At 62.9% G+C, this 22,283-nt stretch overlaps 14 non-coding genes across 14 annotated transcripts; 5 read left to right on the forward strand and 9 right to left on the reverse strand.

The window, feature by feature from the left end:
- Positions 1-2,948: 2,948 nt before the first annotated feature.
- Positions 2,949-3,020, reverse strand: TRNAE-CUC (transfer RNA glutamic acid (anticodon CUC)). Its single transcript has one exon. It is a non-coding gene; the product is annotated as a tRNA-Glu (tRNA).
- Positions 3,021-3,298: 278 nt separating this feature from the next.
- TRNAG-UCC (transfer RNA glycine (anticodon UCC)) lies at positions 3,299-3,370 on the reverse strand. The gene has a single exon. It is a non-coding gene; the product is annotated as a tRNA-Gly (tRNA).
- An 899-nt stretch (positions 3,371-4,269) lies between these two features.
- On the reverse strand, positions 4,270-4,341 carry TRNAD-GUC (transfer RNA aspartic acid (anticodon GUC)). The gene has a single exon. It is a non-coding gene; the product is annotated as a tRNA-Asp (tRNA).
- Positions 4,342-4,915: 574 nt separating this feature from the next.
- TRNAL-CAG (transfer RNA leucine (anticodon CAG)) lies at positions 4,916-4,998 on the forward strand. Its single transcript has one exon. It is a non-coding gene; the product is annotated as a tRNA-Leu (tRNA).
- Positions 4,999-6,671: 1,673 nt separating this feature from the next.
- TRNAG-GCC (transfer RNA glycine (anticodon GCC)) lies at positions 6,672-6,742 on the forward strand. Its single transcript has one exon. It is a non-coding gene; the product is annotated as a tRNA-Gly (tRNA).
- A 4,123-nt stretch (positions 6,743-10,865) lies between these two features.
- Positions 10,866-10,937, reverse strand: TRNAE-CUC (transfer RNA glutamic acid (anticodon CUC)). Its single transcript has one exon. It is a non-coding gene; the product is annotated as a tRNA-Glu (tRNA).
- A 278-nt stretch (positions 10,938-11,215) lies between these two features.
- Positions 11,216-11,287, reverse strand: TRNAG-UCC (transfer RNA glycine (anticodon UCC)). Its single transcript has one exon. It is a non-coding gene; the product is annotated as a tRNA-Gly (tRNA).
- Positions 11,288-12,178: 891 nt separating this feature from the next.
- Positions 12,179-12,250, reverse strand: TRNAD-GUC (transfer RNA aspartic acid (anticodon GUC)). The gene has a single exon. It is a non-coding gene; the product is annotated as a tRNA-Asp (tRNA).
- Positions 12,251-12,824: 574 nt separating this feature from the next.
- On the forward strand, positions 12,825-12,907 carry TRNAL-CAG (transfer RNA leucine (anticodon CAG)). Its single transcript has one exon. It is a non-coding gene; the product is annotated as a tRNA-Leu (tRNA).
- A 1,684-nt stretch (positions 12,908-14,591) lies between these two features.
- On the forward strand, positions 14,592-14,662 carry TRNAG-GCC (transfer RNA glycine (anticodon GCC)). Its single transcript has one exon. It is a non-coding gene; the product is annotated as a tRNA-Gly (tRNA).
- A 4,123-nt stretch (positions 14,663-18,785) lies between these two features.
- Positions 18,786-18,857, reverse strand: TRNAE-CUC (transfer RNA glutamic acid (anticodon CUC)). The gene has a single exon. It is a non-coding gene; the product is annotated as a tRNA-Glu (tRNA).
- A 278-nt stretch (positions 18,858-19,135) lies between these two features.
- On the reverse strand, positions 19,136-19,207 carry TRNAG-UCC (transfer RNA glycine (anticodon UCC)). The gene has a single exon. It is a non-coding gene; the product is annotated as a tRNA-Gly (tRNA).
- An 893-nt stretch (positions 19,208-20,100) lies between these two features.
- On the reverse strand, positions 20,101-20,172 carry TRNAD-GUC (transfer RNA aspartic acid (anticodon GUC)). Its single transcript has one exon. It is a non-coding gene; the product is annotated as a tRNA-Asp (tRNA).
- Positions 20,173-20,746: 574 nt separating this feature from the next.
- TRNAL-CAG (transfer RNA leucine (anticodon CAG)) lies at positions 20,747-20,829 on the forward strand. Its single transcript has one exon. It is a non-coding gene; the product is annotated as a tRNA-Leu (tRNA).
- Positions 20,830-22,283: the final 1,454 nt, after the last annotated feature.

Consider the following 22,283-nt stretch of genomic DNA (forward strand, 5'->3'; position numbering starts at 1 on the left):
TCCACATATCTTTGTGCTCCTCTGCCTGACTTACGTCGCGAAGTGTAATATACTCTAGGTCCATCCTTACTGGTGCAAATGGCAATATCTCACTCTTTTGTATGGCTGAGGAATATTCCACAGTACGTACGTACCACGTCTTCCTGTGCCAGCCATCGGTTGATGGGCACTTGGGTTTTGTCCATGTCTTGGCTGTGGCCCGTAGTGCTGCTGTGAACATGGGGGGGTGCATGGATCTCTTCAAATGACAGTTTCTCTCCTTTGCCGATGTGTACCCACGATGGGGATTGCTGGATCATATGAGAGCTCATATTTCACCTATTTATTTAGTGTGTTGTTTTTATTTATGCATTTAATATTTATTTATTCGTTTACTTATAAGAACTAGTAGCTGCAATTTTGGAAGAAAAGTTGATTAACAGTATTGAGTTAGTTTCAGGTGCACAGCAAAGCGGATACTGTCTTCCATGTCTAATATTGTTTCAGGTTGCTTTCCATCACAGTTTACTACAGGATATTGAACATCATTCCCTGTGTTATTCTGGAAATCCTTGTTGCGTATGTCTTTTATATGAAGTACGGTGTATCTGTTCATCGCAGCTCCTACTTTATGTCTCCACCCCTCCCTTTCTCCTCGGGGAACCACCAGTGTGTTTTCTATGTCTGTGAGTCTGTTTCGCTTTGGCACATACATTCTTGTCTATTATGTTTTAGATTCCACGTATCTTTGTGCTTCTCTGTCAGACTTAACTTCACTAAGTGTAATATTCTCTAGGACCATCCTTATTGTGGCAAATGGCAATATTTCATTTTCGGAAATGGCTGAGTAATATTCCACAGTACATTTACACCGCATCTTTTTCTGTCAGCCAACCGTTGATGGGCACATGGGTTTTTTCCATGTCTTGGCTGCGGCACACAGTGCTGCTACAAAGACGGGGGTGCGTGGATCTCTTCAAACAACAGTTTTTCTCTTTGGCGGATGTGTACCCACGACGGGGATTGCTGGATCATCTGATGGCTCATGTTTCTCCTGTTTATTTTGTTCGTTGTTTTTATTTATTTATTTACTTACTTACTTATAAGTACTAGTACTTGTGGTTGAAGAAGAAGAGTTGATTAACGATATTGAGTTCGTTTCAGGTGTACAGCAAAGGGGATACTGTTTTCCATGTCTAATATCGTTTCAGAGTGATTTCCATTACAGGTTATTGCAGGATATTGACTATCACTCCCTGTGTTATTCTGGAAATCCTTGTTGCTTATCTCCTTTATATGAACCACTGTGTATCTGTTCATCGAGCTCCTAATTTATCCCTCCACCCCTCCTTTTTAACTCGGGTAACCATCACTGTGTTTTCTAGGTCTGTGAGTCTGTTTCCGTTTTGCACAGAGATTCATTGGTAGTACGTCTTAGATTCCACATATCTTTGTGCTTCTCTGTCGGACCTACTTCACTAAGTGTAATACTCCCTGGGAGCATTCTTGTTGCGGCAAATGGCGATATTTCATTCTTTCTTATTAATGGCTGTGTAATATCCCATAGTACATATATACCACCTCTTCTTGTACTAGCCACCCGTTGATGGGCACTTGGGTATTTTTCCATGTCTTGGCTACTGCAAATAGTGCCGCTGTGAACATGGAGGTGCTTGTGCCTTTTTGCACTCTTGTTTCGTCATTTCCGGGTACGTACCCAGGAGTGGGATTGCTGGATCATAGGGGACCTCTCCTTTGGCCTCTTTCAACCTCAACCCCTCCTCCCCCCACCCCCGCCGCCACACACACCTGAGACCGGATGGTTTCTCCCGACGAGAGGCGATGTATGTCTCTGGGGCAGTAGAATGCCCCCACCCCATTCGGACCCCGCCTAGCCCCTGTGGCGCGCTCCGTTTCTGTTGTTCTCTTGCCTGCCTCCTACCCACCGCCCCCAGTCCCAACCCACTGGTTAGCCTGACCACCTTGCCGCGCAGCACAGCAGTCTGGCGCCCTCACCCGCCACCCCACCGCGAAGGGGTCCTCTCCCACCATCTTCCTCGCCCCACAGCCCACTCACACACCCCGCCCTTCCCCCCAGCCTGCAGGCTCGGACCCCTCTCCCCGCCACCTTCCCCTTGTATCCCAGGCCCGACTGTCACATGTCCTGCCCGGAAGTCTCACTTCCGCCAGTGCTCCTCAGACGCACTCCTACTCCAGGCCCACCCCGCCCCCTGATCTGACCCACCCGTACACACGTGCCGGGCCAGGTGCTGCCACCACCCCAAGCTTCTGCTGAGCCCCTGCCTGAGGGGCCAGCCGCTCTCCCGGGCCAGGTCCCCGCCAGCCCAACACCTCCCGCTCCTGCCCGCGCTCCACCCAGACACCCCAGGCCCTTCCTCGCACCTCCCAGCACGCGGCCCACCGCCGCCCTCTCTCCATGGGGTCGTTCTGCTCCGTTCCCTAACCCGCGTCCACACTGTCAGCCACCCCCACGGCACCGGCAAGGGCGTTCAGGAAACCTGCTGCGGTGGTGCGAAGCACCCGTCTGCCCACCGGTGCTCCGTTCCACAGGGGATCCGGCTTTGTTAGAAGGCACCGCCTGTGACACCGCCGTCGCCGTCGGCGCTGCCGCCGCTGTCGCCGTGGGGGAAAAGCAGTGCTGATGGAGAGTCCAAACACAGGCGGGGGCGTTTGCTCGTGGCCACGGCCACGGCGGGGAGAGGCGCGGCCCCGGCCACTCGTGTTTGGGGCTGAGGCAAGCGTCCGGAAAGGAAGACACGGGACGTCGAAGGCCTCGAGTGGGCGCGCGCCAGTGCGGCCAAAAGGTTTGGCCGGGGAGGCAGGGTGGAGGTTGCCTGGCAGGGCTTGGGCTGGAGGTGCAGGGCACCGGGCGGCTCTTGTCGGGGCGCCGAGGCCGCGGAGCAAGCGTGGCCTAAAAGTGGGATGTGGACGGTGGGAGGTAGAGAGGCTTCCCTGACCGGGAATCGAACCCGGGCCGCGGCGGTGAGAGCGCCGAATCCTAACCACTAGACCACCAGGGAGCGTCAGGCTCTACCACTGCTCCTGCTGGACCCATAGCACCCGCTCGGCGCCACCTTGGCGCCAAGACCCGGCCTTTCCAAGTCCAGCCACGCGCCGCCCCTGGCAATCCACGTGTCCTACCGTCCTTCCTGCTTGCAGCGCCCTCAGAACACTGCGCGCCTGCTTCTCGCACACACGAGAAAAGCCGCTGGGGCCAGCTAGCTCCCTGCTCCCAGCTCTCCCTCACAGGCCCCCGGCCGGCCGGCCGCCCGTGGAGCTCGGTAAAAGGTCAGCCCGCTGCGTTGGCCGGGAATCGAACCCGGGTCAACTGCTTGGAAGGCAGCTATGCTCACCACTATACCACCAACGCTGCACAGCCCGGGCCGCCCCGAGACGCCGGCACCGGGCTCGCCCGAGCGCACTCTCGTCGCCGCCGCCTTCTCCTCCTCCTCCTCCTCCTCCTCCTCCTCCTGCTCCTCCTTCTCTTCGACTCCTCCTCCTTCTCTTCCTCCTCCTACTCCCCTTTCTCTTCCCCGTCCTCCTCCTCCTCCTCCTCCTCCTCCTCCTCCTCCTCCTCCTCCTCAGCCGCCGCCGCTTGGAGCAGCCCTGCCCCGACGCCCCGCCGGCCGGCAGCTCTGTGACGTCACAGGCGCCACCAAGGCCCCCCGGCGCCCCACCCGCGCCAGCCCTACGAAGCTGCCCTAGGCCGCCGGCCCGACCGCCTCAGGGGGGCGCTCTCGCTGCCTTGCTGCTCCAGGGCCCTCCGCTCCACGCCGCGGCCCGCCCCCGCCCCCGCCCCGCCCCGCCCCGCCCCGCTCCCGGGGCACGCGTCTTCCAGCCCCCGGCTGGCCAAAGCCCTTCTCCACCGGGCGCTGGGCCAGGCCACTTCCCGCACCGACAGGGCACGCCACTCATCCGCCTCCCACCCGTCCCGGCAGCTGTGCACCTATGCCGCTGTGGATAGCTGCGCAGCTGTGCGTCGCGACGCAAGGAGCCCACTGAGACAGCCACTTTGGGCGGGCCGCAATGTCATCGGGCGCTTGTGGGGTCCAGAGGAGGCCCTCGCTCGGCCCTGGCGACTGAGCGCCCGGCGAGGAGGAAGGGCTGGGCGGCTGGAGGGGGGCGAGGGTGGGCAGGCTGGGCACGCGCTGGCGCCCTGCGCCTCGCTGGAGGGCGGAGGGCGGAGGGCGGAGGGAGGAGAAGAAGGGCCCTTGGGAGCCAGGCGGCAGGACAGAGAGCGGCGCCAGCCACCAAAAGAGGGCGTGTTGCCTCCCCGTCGGGGAATCGAACCCCGGTCTCCCGCGTGACAGGCGGGGATACTCACCACTATACTAACGAGGACGGCGGCCACCGCCCCCGCGCCCGGCCGCTCTCGGGCTGCCTGCCGACGCCTCCCCCTGCCCTCCGGCCCCCTGCCCACCACGGGCGCCCGGCACGTGCCCGACCCGACCCAACGCCACACCAACCGCGCCCTCCAAAGCAGCAGCCCCCGACCCCGACAGGGACCCGGACCCGCGTGGCCCTGAAAACTCCGAGTGCGCGCTGCCTATTGCCTCCGACGCGGGGATCGCGCCGGGTGGAGGGGGCCCGAGACGCAAAGCAAGGCTGCGAGGAGGGGGTGGGCGCGCGCCGGGCCATGGCCGGCGAGGAGACGCGCGGGTGGGGGCCGGCGGCAGGGGGCTGGCCCGACGCGGCCCGGCTGCGTCCGGGGCCAGGGCTGGGCGAGGGCGCCACCGCGGCGCAGCCAGGCGCGTCGTCTGGCCGTGCTCCCCGTCGGCCGCCGCGCGCCCGCTCCGTCGCTCACCCAGACGGCCGCGCGCCTGGCGCGGAGCACCGCGTCCCGCCAAGGGCACCGGGGTTCGCGTCGCCTCGGGTCCCAGCCAGCCGAGCGGCCACGCGCACGCCCAGGCCCGCCGTCAGGATGGCCGAGCGGTCTAAGGCGCTGCGTTCAGGTCGCAGTCTCCCCTGGAGGCGTGGGTTCGAATCCCACTCCTGACAAGCCAGCCTTTTGGCCCGCCCGACAAACGCACCCGGCCCTACGGCAGCGCTTTACTGCCTTCCAGTCCGTTCGCGCCTTGCACTCTTGCGGCCTCTCCGAACTCCGGCCCGGACATCCACGCCTCTCAGACGCGGGACCTTCTCAGCCACGGCCGCGGGCCTGGCAGAAACGGCGCACTAGGAACCCTCCGGCGACTGGCTTTCCGGACAAACGCCCTCCCCGCCAGCTCCTAAGCCCCCTCCTACCTGCACCCACACCAGAAAAACCTTCAGTCCTTCGCAGCCCATCTTCCCTCACCTGCTTGCGGCTGCTGCTGCTGGTGCTTTTCCTGCCTGCCTGCCTGCCTGCCTTCGTCCCTCCCTCCCACTCCCACTCCCACGCTCCACCCCGCCCCCACCGCCACACGCAGAACGGCCGCGTGTGGAAAGCCCTCCACGCCTGGCCCGCCCTCCGACTTCGGCCTGGTGAACAGCGGACTCGCTCTCACAGCCTTTCTTCCACTTCCGCCACCAGCAGCTCTCCCTCTTTCCAACATCCTGTCCTTCCCGCCAGCCCCAACGGCCCGCCTGCCCATTCCATTCCCTCCACAGCCACACCGTCTTGCCGGCCTGTGGTGCGTGCCCTCGGTGCTTTTTCGCCTTGGGACCTTGGCCGGACCACACCTGCCTGCCTGCCTGCCTGCCTGCCTGCCTGCCTGCCTGCCTCCCTCCCTGCCTGCCTGCCTGCCTGCCTGCCTGCCTGCCTGCTGGGCCGCGTGCAGCCCAGCCTCCTGCTGGCCAGCCAACAGGGGGCCCTCCCTGCACGGGGCCTGGCGCAGGAGTCGCTCCCGGGAACGGTGCTCCAGTGAGTAGTGAGCGGAAGCCCTGGATGCCCTGTCACCCACCACAGACGTCCGGCCCCCAGCCCGGGCCACCCACCTCGGCGCCACAGCGCAAGTCCCTCGGGGAAGCCGCTGCTCCGGCCGGACCCAACCACACCCTGGCGCGCTCCCTCCCTCACCGGGCTGTCCGCGAGCCAGCAGCCAGTCTGCCACAGTGCTTCTCCTCACAACCAACGCAGCAGAGCGGGACCCCGCGGGAGAGGGGTGGGCCAGAGCGCAGAAGCGAGGCTCAGACACCTTTGGTCTTGTGGCCTGAGCGCCGCTCGGCGACGGCGGCGGCGGCGGCGGCGGCGGTGCCCGGCGTCCATCTCCCACGCTCGCGGTCCCTGCACAGCCCCGAGCTCCGACCCCTGCCCCCGCCCGCCCTCGCACGCCCCGCACCAGCAAGAAAGCCAGCCGCCAGAGGGACTGTGCGTCGGGGCCGGGCGGCTGCTGAGAGGAACGTCGGCGCTCGGCCGCAGCGGCCACGCCTCGCCTGCCCTGACTGGGATTCGGGCGCGGGCCAGGCCGCTTGGGCTCCTGGCTTCCTCTGGCGACACCGACAGTCTCGCGGCGGCCGTGGACGGCAGAGAAAGCGCAGGACGGGCCGAGCACGCCTGCGTCCCTCCGTCCCTCGGTGCTTCCGACCGCCTCGCGCCCTGGGGTCGCCAGCGTGCCCGGAGCCTCTCATTCAGGTGGCCCGTCGGCCTCCTGCTCAAATGGAGCACATGCCCACGGGGCGAGCAGTGACCAGGGTCCGGCGGTTGGCGGCGAGCGCCGCTGGGGCAGCGCCGGGGGCCGGCGGCCACCGGTGCATGGGTGGTTCAGTGGTAGAATTCTCGCCTGCCACGCGGGAGGCCCGGGTTCGATTCCCGGCCCATGCAGCCGCAGCGTCCCCTTTTGGTTCCCGCAGCCCCACAGCGGAGCTGGGCTTCCCCGCTGCCACACTCAAGGCACCGGTCGTGCAACAGCTCGCTCACCACCGCACCTTCCGGCCCCTGTCCTTCCCACGCAGACGCCCCCACCCCACACACACCCGGGAGCCAGGCCTCCGGGACCTGACACCTTGCGGGCTCAGCCACTCTTACGCCCAGACCCCTTCCTTGTCCTTGTTCTCGTCCTTACCCCGACCCCGCTTGTGTCACGCTTTTCACTGTGAGGAACACCCCACACTGGCACCCGCACAGCCCAACCTCTTCACCTTTCGCCACGTTTCCAAGCTCTCTGCCTCACTCTGCCCGCACTTCGAGAGTTATACTATGTTTGCACAACCAGGAGCAAGGAAGTTGCCACCTCTGGGAGTGATACATCCCACTTTCCTGGACAGTCCCCAAAGCGTTCACTTGCACGAGGAGTTCAAAAGAAGTCCACACCATCATCGCAGACTGCACTCTAGATTCATGTTCTGACCCTCGACAGAAATACGTTTCCAACACCGGCCCGCTCCTCCACCACTACTGCCACCACCACCATCAGCACGACAAACACCAGCCCCTCCCCTGAACCTCTGCTCCCACCAACAGCATCAGCCCTCGGGACAGCACCACCGGCACCACCACCTCAGCCTCCACCCTACTCCCACAGACACCCCCATCCCACCCCCTATCTCCCCGCTTTTTCCCCCGATCCTTTCCAAATCCTACGTTGTCAAGGATCCTGCCCTTGCCTCTGTCCCGTTGCCCTCCTTTTTTTCCCCTTCGTCGTCTTCTCCTTTTCGCAGCAGTACGGTTGACTTACAATACTGTGTGACTTTCAGGTGTACAGCCAAGTGATTCAGTTATATGTCCTTTTCCAGGTTATTTTCCGTTATACGTTATCACGACATATGAATACAGTTCCCTGTGCTGTACAGTAAATCCTTGTTGCTTCTGTGCTTTATGTCCAGTATTTCCTCTCTGTTAATCGCAGCTCCGGATTTTTCCCTGCCCTACACTTTCCCCTTGGGTAACGAACAGTGTGTTTTCTATGTCTGTGGGTCTGTTTCTCTTTGGCACATACATTCGTTTGTAGTACGGTTTAGATTCCACATATCTTTGTGCTCCTCTGCCTGACTTACGTCGCGAAGTGTAATATACTCTAGGTCCATCCTTACTGGTGCAAATGGCAATATCTCACTCTTTTGTATGGCTGAGGAATATTCCACAGTACGTACGTACCACGTCTTCCTGTGCCAGCCATCGGTTGATGGGCACTTGGGTTTTGTCCATGTCTTGGCTGTGGCCCGTAGTGCTGCTGTGAACGTGGGGGGGTGCATGGATCTCTTCAAATGACAGTTTCTCTCCTTTGCCGATGTGTACCCACGATGGGGATTGCTGGATCATATGAGAGCTCATATTTCACCTATTTATTTAGTGTGTTGTTTTTATTTATGCATTTAATATTTATTTATTCGTTTACTTATAAGAACTAGTAGCTGCAATTTTGGAAGAAAAGTTGATTAACAGTATTGAGTTAGTTTCAGGTGCACAGCAAAGCGGATACTGTCTTCCATGTCTAATATTGTTTCAGGTTGCTTTCCATCACAGTTTACTACAGGATATTGAACATCATTCCCTGTGTTATTCTGGAAATCCTTGTTGCGTATGTCTTTTATATGAAGTACGGTGTATCTGTTCATCGCAGCTCCTACTTTATGTCTCCGCCCCTCCCTTTCTCCTCGGGGAACCACCAGTGTGTTTTCTATGTCTGTGAGTCTGTTTCGCTTTGGCACATACATTCTTGTCTATTATGTTTTAGATTCCACGTATCTTTGTGCTTCTCTCTCAGACTTAACTTCACTAAGTGTAATATTCTCTAGGACCATCCTTATTGTGGCAAATGGCAATATTTCATTTTCGGAAATGGCTGAGTAATATTCCACAGTACATTTATACCGCATCTTTTTCTGTCAGCCAACCGTTGATGGGCACATGGGTTTTTTCCATGTCTTGGCTGCGGCACACAGTGCTGCTACAAAGACGGGGGTGCGTGGATCTCTTCAAACAACAGTTTTTCTCTTTGGCGGATGTGTACCCACGACGGGGATTGCTGGATCATCTGATGGCTCATGTTTCTCCTGTTTATTTTGTTCGTTGTTTTTATTTATTTATTTACTTACTTACTTATAAGTACTAGTACTTGTGGTTGAAGAAGAAGAGTTGATTAACGATATTGAGTTCGTTTCAGGTGTACAGCAAAGGGGATACTGTTTTCCATGTCTAATATCGTTTCAGAGTGATTTCCATTACAGGTTATTGCAGGATATTGACTATCACTCCCTGTGTTATTCTGGAAATCCTTGTTGCTTATCTCCTTTATATGAACCACTGTGTATCTGTTCATCGAGCTCCTAATTTATCCCTCCACCCCTCCTTTTTAACTCGGGTAACCATCACTGTGTTTTCTAGGTCTGTGAGTCTGTTTCCGTTTTGCACAGAGATTCATTGGTAGTACGTCTTAGATTCCACATATCTTTGTGCTTCTCTGTCGGACCTACTTCACTAAGTGTAATACTCCCTGGGAGCATTCTTGTTGCGGCAAATGGCGATATTTCATTCTTTCTTATTAATGGCTGTGTAATATCCCATAGTACATATATACCACCTCTTCTTGTACTAGCCACCCGTTGATGGGCACTTGGGTATTTTTCCATGTCTTGGCTACTGCAAATAGTGCCGCTGTGAACATGGAGGTGCTTGTGCCTTTTTGCACTCTTGTTTCGTCATTTCCGGGTACGTACCCAGGAGTGGGATTGCTGGATCATAGGGGACCTCTCCTTTGGCCTCTTTCAACCTCAACCCCTCCTCCCCCCACCCCCGCCGCCACACACACCTGAGACCGGATGGTTTCTCCCGACGAGAGGCGATGTATGTCTCTGGGGCAGTAGAATGCCCCCACCCCATTCGGACCCCGCCTAGCCCCTGTGGCGCGCTCCGTTTCTGTTGTTCTCTTGCCTGCCTCCTACCCACCGCCCCCAGTCCCAACCCACTGGTTAGCCTGACCACCTTGCCGCGCAGCACAGCAGTCTGGCGCCCTCACCCGCCACCCCACCGCGAAGGGGTCCTCTCCCACCATCTTCCTCGCCCCACAGCCCACTCACACACCCCGCCCTTCCCCCCAGCCTGCAGGCTCGGACCCCTCTCCCCGCCACCTTCCCCTTGTATCCCAGGCCCGACTGTCACATGTCCTGCCCGGAAGTCTCACTTCCGCCAGTGCTCCTCAGACGCACTCCTACTCCAGGCCCACCCCGCCCCCTGATCTGACCCACCCGTACACACGTGCCGGGCCAGGTGCTGCCACCACCCCAAGCTTCTGCTGAGCCCCTGCCTGAGGGGCCAGCCGCTCTCCCGGGCCAGGTCCCCGCCAGCCCAACACCTCCCGCTCCTGCCCGCGCTCCACCCAGACACCCCAGGCCCTTCCTCGCACCTCCCAGCACGCGGCCCACCGCCGCCCTCTCTCCATGGGGTCGTTCTGCTCCGTTCCCTAACCCGCGTGGGGTGGCCACCGACCACGGCCACAAACACCTTCATCCCACACTGTCAGCCACCCCCACGGCACCGGCAAGGGCGTTCAGGAAACCTGCTGCGGTGGTGCGAAGCACCCGTCTGCCCACCGGTGCTCCGTTCCACAGGGGATCCGGCTTTGTTAGAAGGCACCGCCTGTGACACCGCCGTCGCCGTCGGCGCTGCCGCCGCTGTCGCCGTGGGGGAAAAGCAGTGCTGATGGAGAGTCCAAACACAGGCGGGGGCGTTTGCTCGTGGCCACGGCCACGGCGGGGAGAGGCGCGGCCCCGGCCACTCGTGTTTGGGGCTGAGGCAAGCGTCCGGAAAGGAAGACACGGGACGTCGAAGGCCTCGAGTGGGCGCGCGCCAGTGCGGCCAAAAGGTTTGGCCGGGGAGGCAGGGTGGAGGTTGCCTGGCAGGGCTTGGGCTGGAGGTGCAGGGCACCGGGCGGCTCTTGTCGGGGCGCCGAGGCCGCGGAGCAAGCGTGGCCTAAAAGTGGGATGTGGACGGTGGGAGGTAGAGAGGCTTCCCTGACCGGGAATCGAACCCGGGCCGCGGCGGTGAGAGCGCCGAATCCTAACCACTAGACCACCAGGGAGCGTCAGGCTCTACCACTGCTCCTGCTGGACCCATAGCACCCGCTCGGCGCCACCTTGGCGCCAAGACCCGGCCTTTCCAAGTCCAGCCACGCGCCGCCCCTGGCAATCCACGTGTCCTACCGTCCTTCCTGCTTGCAGCGCCCTCAGAACACTGCGCGCCTGCTTCTCGCACACACGAGAAAAGCCGCTGGGGCCAGCTAGCTCCCTGCTCCCAGCTCTCCCTCACAGGCCCCCGGCCGGCCGGCCGCCCGTGGAGCTCGGTAAAAGGTCAGCCCGCTGCGTTGGCCGGGAATCGAACCCGGGTCAACTGCTTGGAAGGCAGCTATGCTCACCACTATACCACCAACGCTGCACAGCCCGGGCCGCCCCGAGACGCCGGCACCGGGCTCGCCCGAGCGCACTCTCGTCGCCGCCGCCTTCTCCTCCTCCTCCTCCTCCTCCTCCTCCTCCTGCTCCTCCTTCTCTTCGACTCCTCCTCCTTCTCTTCCTCCTCCTACTCCCCTTTCTCTTCCCCGTCCTCCTCCTCCTCCTCCTCCTCCTCCTCCTCCTCCTCCTCCTCAGCCGCCGCCGCTTGGAGCAGCCCTGCCCCGACGCCCCGCCGGCCGGCAGCTCTGTGACGTCACAGGCGCCACCAAGGCCCCCCGGCGCCCCACCCGCGCCAGCCCTACGAAGCTGCCCTAGGCCGCCGGCCCGACCGCCTCAGGGGGGCGCTCTCGCTGCCTTGCTGCTCCAGGGCCCTCCGCTCCACGCCGCGGCCCGCCCCCGCCCCCGCCCCGCCCCGCCCCGCTCCCGGGGCACGCGTCTTCCAGCCCCCGGCTGGCCAAAGCCCTTCTCCACCGGGCGCTGGGCCAGGCCACTTCCCGCACCGACAGGGCACGCCACTCATCCGCCTCCCACCCGTCCCGGCAGCTGTGCACCTATGCCGCTGTGGATAGCTGCGCAGCTGTGCGTCGCGACGCAAGGAGCCCACTGAGACAGCCACTTTGGGCGGGCCGCAATGTCATCGGGCGCTTGTGGGGTCCAGAGGAGGCCCTCGCTCGGCCCTGGCGACTGAGCGCCCGGCGAGGAGGAAGGGCTGGGCGGCTGGAGGGGGGCGAGGGTGGGCAGGCTGGGCACGCGCTGGCGCCCTGCGCCTCGCTGGAGGGCGGAGGGCGGAGGGCGGAGGGAGGAGAAGAAGGGCCCTTGGGAGCCAGGCGGCAGGACAGAGAGCGGCGCCAGCCACCAAAAGAGGGCGTGTTGCCTCCCCGTCGGGGAATCGAACCCCGGTCTCCCGCGTGACAGGCGGGGATACTCACCACTATACTAACGAGGACGGCGGCCACCGCCCCCGCGCCCGGCCGCTCTCGGGCTGCCTGCCGACGCCTCCCCCTGCCCTCCGGCCCCCTGCCCACCACGGGCGCCCGGCACGTGCCCGACCCGACCCAACGCCACACCAACCGCGCCCTCCAAAGCAGCAGCCCCCGACCCCGACAGGGACCCGGACCCGCGTGGCCCTGAAAACTCCGAGTGCGCGCTGCCTATTGCCTCCGACGCGGGGATCGCGCCGGGTGGAGGGGGCCCGAGACGCAAAGCAAGGCTGCGAGGAGGGGGTGGGCGCGCGCCGGGCCATGGCCGGCGAGGAGACGCGCGGGTGGGGGCCGGCGGCAGGGGGCTGGCCCGACGCGGCCCGGCTGCGTCCGGGGCCAGGGCTGGGCGAGGGCGCCACCGCGGCGCAGCCAGGCGCGTCGTCTGGCCGTGCTCCCCGTCGGCCGCCGCGCGCCCGCTCCGTCGCTCACCCAGACGGCCGCGCGCCTGGCGCGGAGCACCGCGTCCCGCCAAGGGCACCGGGGTTCGCGTCGCCTCGGGTCCCAGCCAGCCGAGCGGCCACGCGCACGCCCAGGCCCGCCGTCAGGATGGCCGAGCGGTCTAAGGCGCTGCGTTCAGGTCGCAGTCTCCCCTGGAGGCGTGGGTTCGAATCCCACTCCTGACAAGCCAGCCTTTTGGCCCGCCCGACAAACGCACCCGGCCCTACGGCAGCGCTTTACTGCCTTCCAGTCCGTTCGCGCCTTGCACTCTTGCGGCCTCTCCGAACTCCGGCCCGGACATCCACGCCTCTCAGACGCGGGACCTTCTCAGCCACGGCCGCGGGCCTGGCAGAAACGGCGCACTAGGAACCCTCCGGCGACTGGCTTTCCGGACAAACGCCCTCCCCGCCAGCTCCTAAGCCCCTCCTACCTGCACCCACACCAGAAAAACCTTCAGTCCTTCGCAGCCCATCTTCCCTCACCTGCTTGCGGCTGCTGCTGCTGGTGCTTTTCCTGCCTGCCTGCCTGCCTGCCTTCGTCCCTCCCTCCCACTCCCACTCCCACGCTCCACCCCGCCCCCACCGCCACACGCAGAACGGCCGCGTGTGGAAAGCCCTCCACGCCTGGCCCGCCCTCCGACTTCGGCCTGGTGAACAGCGGACTCGCTCTCACAGCCTTTCTTCCACTTCCGCCACCAGCAGCTCTCCCTCTTTCCAACATCCTGTCCTTCCCGCCAGCCCCAACGGCCCGCCTGCCCATTCCATTCCCTCCACAGCCACACCGTCTTGCCGGCCTGTGGTGCGTGCCCTCGGTGCTTTTTCGCCTTGGGACCTTGGCCGGACCACACCTGCCTGCCTGCCTGCCTGCCTGCCTGCCTGCCTGCCTGCCTGCCTGCCTCCCTCCCTGCCTGCCTGCCTGCCTGCCTGCCTGCCTGCCTGCCTGCTGGGCCGCGTGCAGCCCAGCCTCCTGCTGGCCAGCCAACAGGGGGCCCTCCCTGCACGGGGCCTGGCGCAGGAGTCGCTCCCGGGAACGGTGCTCCAGTGAGTAGTGAGCGGAAGCCCTGGATGCCCTGTCACCCACCACAGACGTCCGGCCCCCAGCCCGGGCCACCCACCTCGGCGCCACAGCGCAAGTCCCTCGGGGAAGCCGCTGCTCCGGCCGGACCCAACCACACCCTGGCGCGCTCCCTCCCTCACCGGGCTGTCCGCGAGCCAGCAGCCAGTCTGCCACAGTGCTTCTCCTCACAACCAACGCAGCAGAGCGGGACCCCGCGGGAGAGGGGTGGGCCAGAGCGCAGAAGCGAGGCTCAGACACCTTTGGTCTTGTGGCCTGAGCGCCGCTCGGCGACGGCGGCGGCGGCGGCGGCGGCGGTGCCCGGCGTCCATCTCCCACGCTCGCGGTCCCTGCACAGCCCCGAGCTCCGACCCCTGCCCCCGCCCGCCCTCGCACGCCCCGCACCAGCAAGAAAGCCAGCCGCCAGAGGGACTGTGCGTCGGGGCCGGGCGGCTGCTGAGAGGAACGTCGGCGCTCGGCCGCAGCGGCCACGCCTCGCCTGCCCTGACTGGGATTCGGGCGCGGGCCAGGCCGCTTGGGCTCCTGGCTTCCTCTGGCGACACCGACAGTCTCGCGGCGGCCGTGGACGGCAGAGAAAGCGCAGGACGGGCCGAGCACGCCTGCGTCCCTCCGTCCCTCGGTGCTTCCGACCGCCTCGCGCCCTGGGGTCGCCAGCGTGCCCGGAGCCTCTCATTCAGGTGGCCCGTCGGCCTCCTGCTCAAATGGAGCACATGCCCACGGGGCGAGCAGTGACCAGGGTCCGGCGGTTGGCGGCGAGCGCCGCTGGGGCAGCGCCGGGGGCCGGCGGCCACCGGTGCATGGGTGGTTCAGTGGTAGAATTCTCGCCTGCCACGCGGGAGGCCCGGGTTCGATTCCCGGCCCATGCAGCCGCAGCGTCCCCTTTTGGTTCCCGCAGCCCCACAGCGGAGCTGGGCTTCCCCGCTGCCACACTCAAGGCACCGGTCGTGCAACAGCTCGCTCACCACCGCACCTTCCGGCCCCTGTCCTTCCCACGCAGACGCCCCCACCCCACACACACCCGGGAGCCAGGCCTCCGGGACCTGACACCTTGCGGGCTCAGCCACTCTTACGCCCAGACCCCTTCCTTGTCCTTGTTCTCGTCCTTACCCCGACCCCGCTTGTGTCACGCTTTTCACTGTGAGGAACACCCCACACTGGCACCCGCACAGCCCAACCTCTTCACCTTTCGCCACGTTTCCAAGCTCTCTGCCTCACTCTGCCCGCACTTCGAGAGTTATACTATGTTTGCACAACCAGGAGCAAGGAAGTTGCCACCTCTGGGAGTGATACATCCCACTTTCCTGGACAGTCCCCAAAGCGTTCACTTGCACGAGGAGTTCAAAAGAAGTCCACACCATCATCGCAGACTGCACTCTAGATTCATGTTCTGACCCTCGACAGAAATACGTTTCCAACACCGGCCCGCTCCTCCACCACTACTGCCACCACCACCATCAGCACGACAAACACCAGCCCCTCCCCTGAACCTCTGCTCCCACCAACAGCATCAGCCCTCGGGACAGCACCACCGGCACCACCACCTCAGCCTCCACCCTACTCCCACAGACACCCCCATCCCACCCCCTATCTCCCCGCTTTTTCCCCCGATCCTTTCCAAATCCTACGTTGTCAAGGATCCTGCCCTTGCCTCTGTCCCGTTGCCCTCCTTTTTTTCCCCTTCGTCGTCTTCTCCTTTTCGCAGCAGTACGGTTGACTTACAATACTGTGTGACTTTCAGGTGTACAGCCAAGTGATTCAGTTATATGTCCTTTTCCAGGTTATTTTCCGTTATACGTTATCACGACATATGAATACAGTTCCCTGTGCTGTACAGTAAATCCTTGTTGCTTCTGTGCTTTATGTCCAGTATTTCCTCTCTGTTAATCGCAGCTCCGGATTTTTCCCTGCCCTACACTTTCCCCTTGGGTAACGAACAGTGTGTTTTCTATGTCTGTGGGTCTGTTTCTCTTTGGCACATACATTCGTTTGTAGTACGGTTTAGATTCCACATATCTTTGTGCTCCTCTGCCTGACTTACGTCGCGAAGTGTAATATACTCTAGGTCCATCCTTACTGGTGCAAATGGCAATATCTCACTCTTTTGTATGGCTGAGGAATATTCCACAGTACGTACGTACCACGTCTTCCTGTGCCAGCCATCGGTTGATGGGCACTTGGGTTTTGTCCATGTCTTGGCTGTGGCCCGTAGTGCTGCTGTGAACATGGGGGGGTGCATGGATCTCTTCAAATGACAGTTTCTCTCCTTTGCCGATGTGTACCCACGATGGGGATTGCTGGATCATATGAGAGCTCATATTTCACCTATTTATTTAGTGTGTTGTTTTTATTTATGCATTTAATATTTATTTATTCGTTTACTTATAAGAACTAGTAGCTGCAATTTTGGAAGAAAAGTTGATTAACAGTATTGAGTTAGTTTCAGGTGCACAGCAAAGCGGATACTGTCTTCCATGTCTAATATTGTTTCAGGTTGCTTTCCATCACAGTTTACTACAGGATATTGAACATCATTCCCTGTGTTATTCTGGAAATCCTTGTTGCGTATGTCTTTTATATGAAGTACGGTGTATCTGTTCATCGCAGCTCCTACTTTATGTCTCCACCCCTCCCTTTCTCCTCGGGGAACCACCAGTGTGTTTTCTATGTCTGTGAGTCTGTTTCGCTTTGGCACATACATTCTTGTCTATTATGTTTTAGATTCCACGTATCTTTGTGCTTCTCTGTCAGACTTAACTTCACTAAGTGTAATATTCTCTAGGACCATCCTTATTGTGGCAAATGGCAATATTTCATTTTCGGAAATGGCTGAGTAATATTCCACAGTACATTTACACCGCATCTTTTTCTGTCAGCCAACCGTTGATGGGCACATGGGTTTTTTCCATGTCTTGGCTGCGGCACACAGTGCTGCTACAAAGACGGGGGTGCGTGGATCTCTTCAAACAACAGTTTTTCTCTTTGGCGGATGTGTACCCACGACGGGGATTGCTGGATCATCTGATGGCTCATGTTTCTCCTGTTTATTTTGTTCGTTGTTTTTATTTATTTATTTACTTACTTACTTATAAGTACTAGTACTTGTGGTTGAATAAGAAGAGTTGATTAACGATATTGAGTTCGTTTCAGGTGTACAGCAAAGGGGATACTGTTTTCCATGTCTAATATCGTTTCAGAGTGATTTCCATTACAGGTTATTGCAGGATATTGACTATCACTCCCTGTGTTATTCTGGAAATCCTTGTTGCTTATCTCCTTTATATGAACCACTGTGTATCTGTTCATCGAGCTCCTAATTTATCCCTCCACCCCTCCTTTTTAACTCGGGTAACCATCACTGTGTTTTCTAGGTCTGTGAGTCTGTTTCCGTTTTGCACAGAGATTCATTGGTAGTACGTTTTAGATTCCACATATCTTTGTGCTTCTCTGTCGGACCTACTTCACTAAGTGTAATACTCCCTGGGAGCATTCTTGTTGCGGCAAATGGCGATATTTCATTCTTTCTTATTAATGGCTGTGTAATATCCCATAGTACATATATACCACCTCTTCTTGTACTAGCCACCCGTTGATGGGCACTTGGGTATTTTTCCATGTCTTGGCTACTGCAAATAGTGCCGCTGTGAACATGGAGGTGCTTGTGCCTTTTTGCACTCTTGTTTCGTCATTTCCGGGTACGTACCCAGGAGTGGGATTGCTGGATCATAGGGGACCTCTCCTTTGGCCTCTTTCAACCTCAACCCCTCCTCCCCCCACCCCCGCCGCCACACACACCTGAGACCGGATGGTTTCTCCCGACGAGAGGCGATGTATGTCTCTGGGGCAGTAGAATGCCCCCACCCCATTCGGACCCCGCCTAGCCCCTGTGGCGCGCTCCGTTTCTGTTGTTCTCTTGCCTGCCTCCTACCCACCGCCCCCAGTCCCAACCCACTGGTTAGCCTGACCACCTTGCCGCGCAGCACAGCAGTCTGGCGCCCTCACCCGCCACCCCACCGCGAAGGGGTCCTCTCCCACCATCTTCCTCGCCCCACAGCCCACTCACACACCCCGCCCTTCCCCCCAGCCTGCAGGCTCGGACCCCTCTCCCCGCCACCTTCCCCTTGTATCCCAGGCCCGACTGTCACATGTCCTGCCCGGAAGTCTCACTTCCGCCAGTGCTCCTCAGACGCACTCCTACTCCAGGCCCACCCCGCCCCCTGATCTGACCCACCCGTACACACGTGCCGGGCCAGGTGCTGCCACCACCCCAAGCTTCTGCTGAGCCCCTGCCTGAGGGGCCAGCCGCTCTCCCGGGCCAGGTCCCCGCCAGCCCAACACCTCCCGCTCCTGCCCGCGCTCCACCCAGACACCCCAGGCCCTTCCTCGCACCTCCCAGCACGCGGCCCACCGCCGCCCTCTCTCCATGGGGTCGTTCTGCTCCGTTCCCTAACCCGCGTGGGGTGGCCACCGACCACGGCCACAAACACCTTCATCCCACACTGTCAGCCACCCCCACGGCACCGGCAAGGGCGTTCAGGAAACCTGCTGCGGTGGTGCGAAGCACCCGTCTGCCCACCGGTGCTCCGTTCCACAGGGGATCCGGCTTTGTTAGAAGGCACCGCCTGTGACACCGCCGTCGCCGTCGGCGCTGCCGCCGCTGTCGCCGTGGGGGAAAAGCAGTGCTGATGGAGAGTCCAAACACAGGCGGGGGCGTTTGCTCGTGGCCACGGCCACGGCGGGGAGAGGCGCGGCCCCGGCCACTCGTGTTTGGGGCTGAGGCAAGCGTCCGGAAAGGAAGACACGGGACGTCGAAGGCCTCGAGTGGGCGCGCGCCAGTGCGGCCAAAAGGTTTGGCCGGGGAGGCAGGGTGGAGGTTGCCTGGCAGGGCTTGGGCTGGAGGTGCAGGGCACCGGGCGGCTCTTGTCGGGGCGCCGAGGCCGCGGAGCAAGCGTGGCCTAAAAGTGGGATGTGGACGGTGGGAGGTAGAGAGGCTTCCCTGACCGGGAATCGAACCCGGGCCGCGGCGGTGAGAGCGCCGAATCCTAACCACTAGACCACCAGGGAGCGTCAGGCTCTACCACTGCTCCTGCTGGACCCATAGCACCCGCTCGGCGCCACCTTGGCGCCAAGACCCGGCCTTTCCAAGTCCAGCCACGCGCCGCCCCTGGCAATCCACGTGTCCTACCGTCCTTCCTGCTTGCAGCGCCCTCAGAACACTGCGCGCCTGCTTCTCGCACACACGAGAAAAGCCGCTGGGGCCAGCTAGCTCCCTGCTCCCAGCTCTCCCTCACAGGCCCCCGGCCGGCCGGCCGCCCGTGGAGCTCGGTAAAAGGTCAGCCCGCTGCGTTGGCCGGGAATCGAACCCGGGTCAACTGCTTGGAAGGCAGCTATGCTCACCACTATACCACCAACGCTGCACAGCCCGGGCCGCCCCGAGACGCCGGCACCGGGCTCGCCCGAGCGCACTCTCGTCGCCGCCGCCTTCTCCTCCTCCTCCTCCTCCTCCTCCTCCTCCTGCTCCTCCTTCTCTTCGACTCCTCCTCCTTCTCTTCCTCCTCCTACTCCCCTTTCTCTTCCCCGTCCTCCTCCTCCTCCTCCTCCTCCTCCTCCTCCTCCTCCTCAGCCGCCGCCGCTTGGAGCAGCCCTGCCCCGACGCCCCGCCGGCCGGCAGCTCTGTGACGTCACAGGCGCCACCAAGGCCCCCCGGCGCCCCACCCGCGCCAGCCCTACGAAGCTGCCCTAGGCCGCCGGCCCGACCGCCTCAGGGGGGCGCTCTCGCTGCCTTGCTGCTCCAGGGCCCTCCGCTCCACGCCGCGGCCCGCCCCCGCCCCCGCCCCGCCCCGCCCCGCCCCGCTCCCGGGGCACGCGTCTTCCAGCCCCCGGCTGGCCAAAGCCCTTCTCCACCGGGCGCTGGGCCAGGCCACTTCCCGCACCGACAGGGCACGCCACTCATCCGCCTCCCACCCGTCCCGGCAGCTGTGCACCTATGCCGCTGTGGATAGCTGCGCAGCTGTGCGTCGCGACGCAAGGAGCCCACTGAGACAGCCACTTTGGGCGGGCCGCAATGTCATCGGGCGCTTGTGGGGTCCAGAGGAGGCCCTCGCTCGGCCCTGGCGACTGAGCGCCCGGCGAGGAGGAAGGGCTGGGCGGCTGGAGGGGGGCGAGGGTGGGCAGGCTGGGCACGCGCTGGCGCCCTGCGCCTCGCTGGAGGGCGGAGGGCGGAGGGCGGAGGGAGGAGAAGAAGGGCCCTTGGGAGCCAGGCGGCAGGACAGAGAGCGGCGCCAGCCACCAAAAGAGGGCGTGTTGCCTCCCCGTCGGGGAATCGAACCCCGGTCTCCCGCGTGACAGGCGGGGATACTCACCACTATACTAACGAGGACGGCGGCCACCGCCCCCGCGCCCGGCCGCTCTCGGGCTGCCTGCCGACGCCTCCCCCTGCCCTCCGGCCCCCTGCCCACCACGGGCGCCCGGCACGTGCCCGACCCGACCCAACGCCACACCAACCGCGCCCTCCAAAGCAGCAGCCCCCGACCCCGACAGGGACCCGGACCCGCGTGGCCCTGAAAACTCCGAGTGCGCGCTGCCTATTGCCTCCGACGCGGGGATCGCGCCGGGTGGAGGGGGCCCGAGACGCAAAGCAAGGCTGCGAGGAGGGGGTGGGCGCGCGCCGGGCCATGGCCGGCGAGGAGACGCGCGGGTGGGGGCCGGCGGCAGGGGGCTGGCCCGACGCGGCCCGGCTGCGTCCGGGGCCAGGGCTGGGCGAGGGCGCCACCGCGGCGCAGCCAGGCGCGTCGTCTGGCCGTGCTCCCCGTCGGCCGCCGCGCGCCCGCTCCGTCGCTCACCCAGACGGCCGCGCGCCTGGCGCGGAGCACCGCGTCCCGCCAAGGGCACCGGGGTTCGCGTCGCGTCGGGTCCCAGCCAGCCGAGCGGCCACGCGCACGCCCAGGCCCGCCGTCAGGATGGCCGAGCGGTCTAAGGCGCTGCGTTCAGGTCGCAGTCTCCCCTGGAGGCGTGGGTTCGAATCCCACTCCTGACAAGCCAGCCTTTTGGCCCGCCCGACAAACGCACCCGGCCCTACGGCAGCGCTTTACTGCCTTCCAGTCCGTTCGCGCCTTGCACTCTTGCGGCCTCTCCGAACTCCGGCCCGGACATCCACGCCTCTCAGACGCGGGACCTTCTCAGCCACGGCCGCGGGCCTGGCAGAAACGGCGCACTAGGAACCCTCCGGCGACTGGCTTTCCGGACAAACGCCCTCCCCGCCAGCTCCTAAGCCCCCTCCTACCTGCACCCACACCAGAAAAACCTTCAGTCCTTCGCAGCCCATCTTCCCTCACCTGCTTGCGGCTGCTGCTGCTGGTGCTTTTCCTGCCTGCCTGCCTGCCTGCCTTCGTCCCTCCCTCCCACTCCCACTCCCACGCTCCACCCCGCCCCCACCGCCACACGCAGAACGGCCGCGTGTGGAAAGCCCTCCACGCCTGGCCCGCCCTCCGACTTCGGCCTGGTGAACAGCGGACTCGCTCTCACAGCCTTTCTTCCACTTCCGCCACCAGCAGCTCTCCCTCTTTCCAACATCCTGTCCTTCCCGCCAGCCCCAACGGCCCGCCTGCCCATTCCATTCCCTCCACAGCCACACCGTCTTGCCGGCCTGTGGTGCGTGCCCTCGGTGCTTTTTCGCCTTGGGACCTTGGCCGGACCACACCTGCCTGCCTGCCTGCCTGCCTGCCTGCCTGCCTGCCTGCCTGCCTGCCTCCCTCCCTGCCTGCCTGCCTGCCTGCCTGCCTGCCTGCCTGCCTGCTGGGCCGCGTGCAGCCCAGCCTCCTGCTGGCCAGCCAACAGGGGGCCCTCCCTGCACGGGGCCTGGCGCAGGAGTCGCTCCCGGGAACGGTGCTCCAGTGAGTAGTGAGCGGAAGCCCTGGATGCCCTGTCACCCACCACAGACGTCCGGCCCCCAGCCCGGGCCACCCACCTCGGCGCCACAGCGCAAGTCCCTCGGGGAAGCCGCTGCTCCGGCCGGACCCAACCACACCCTGGCGCGCTCCCTCCCTCACCGGGCTGTCCGCGAGCCAGCAGCCAGTCTGCCACAGTGCTTCTCCTCACAACCAACGCAGCAGAGCGGGACCCCGCGGGAGAGGGGTGGGCCAGAGCGCAGAAGCGAGGCTCAGACACCTTTGGTCTTGTGGCCTGAGCGCCGCTCGGCGACGGCGGCGGCGGCGGTGCCCGGCGTCCATCTCCCACGCTCGCGGTCCCTGCACAGCCCCGAGCTCCGACCCCTGCCCCCGCCCGCCCTCGCACGCCCCGCACCAGCAAGAAAGCCAGCCGCCAGAGGGACTGTGCGTCGGGGCCGGGCGGCTGCTGAGAGGAACGTCGGCGCTCGGCCGCAGCGGCCACGCCTCGCCTGCCCTGACTGGGATTCGGGCGCGGGCCAGGCCGCTTGGGCTCCTGGCTTCCTCTGGCGACACCGACAGTCTCGCGGCGGCCGTGGACGGCAGA

Source organism: Eschrichtius robustus, chromosome 3 (genome assembly GCF_028021215.1).
Source record: "Eschrichtius robustus isolate mEscRob2 chromosome 3, mEscRob2.pri, whole genome shotgun sequence".
NCBI classification, from domain to species: domain Eukaryota; kingdom Metazoa; phylum Chordata; class Mammalia; order Artiodactyla; family Eschrichtiidae; genus Eschrichtius; species Eschrichtius robustus.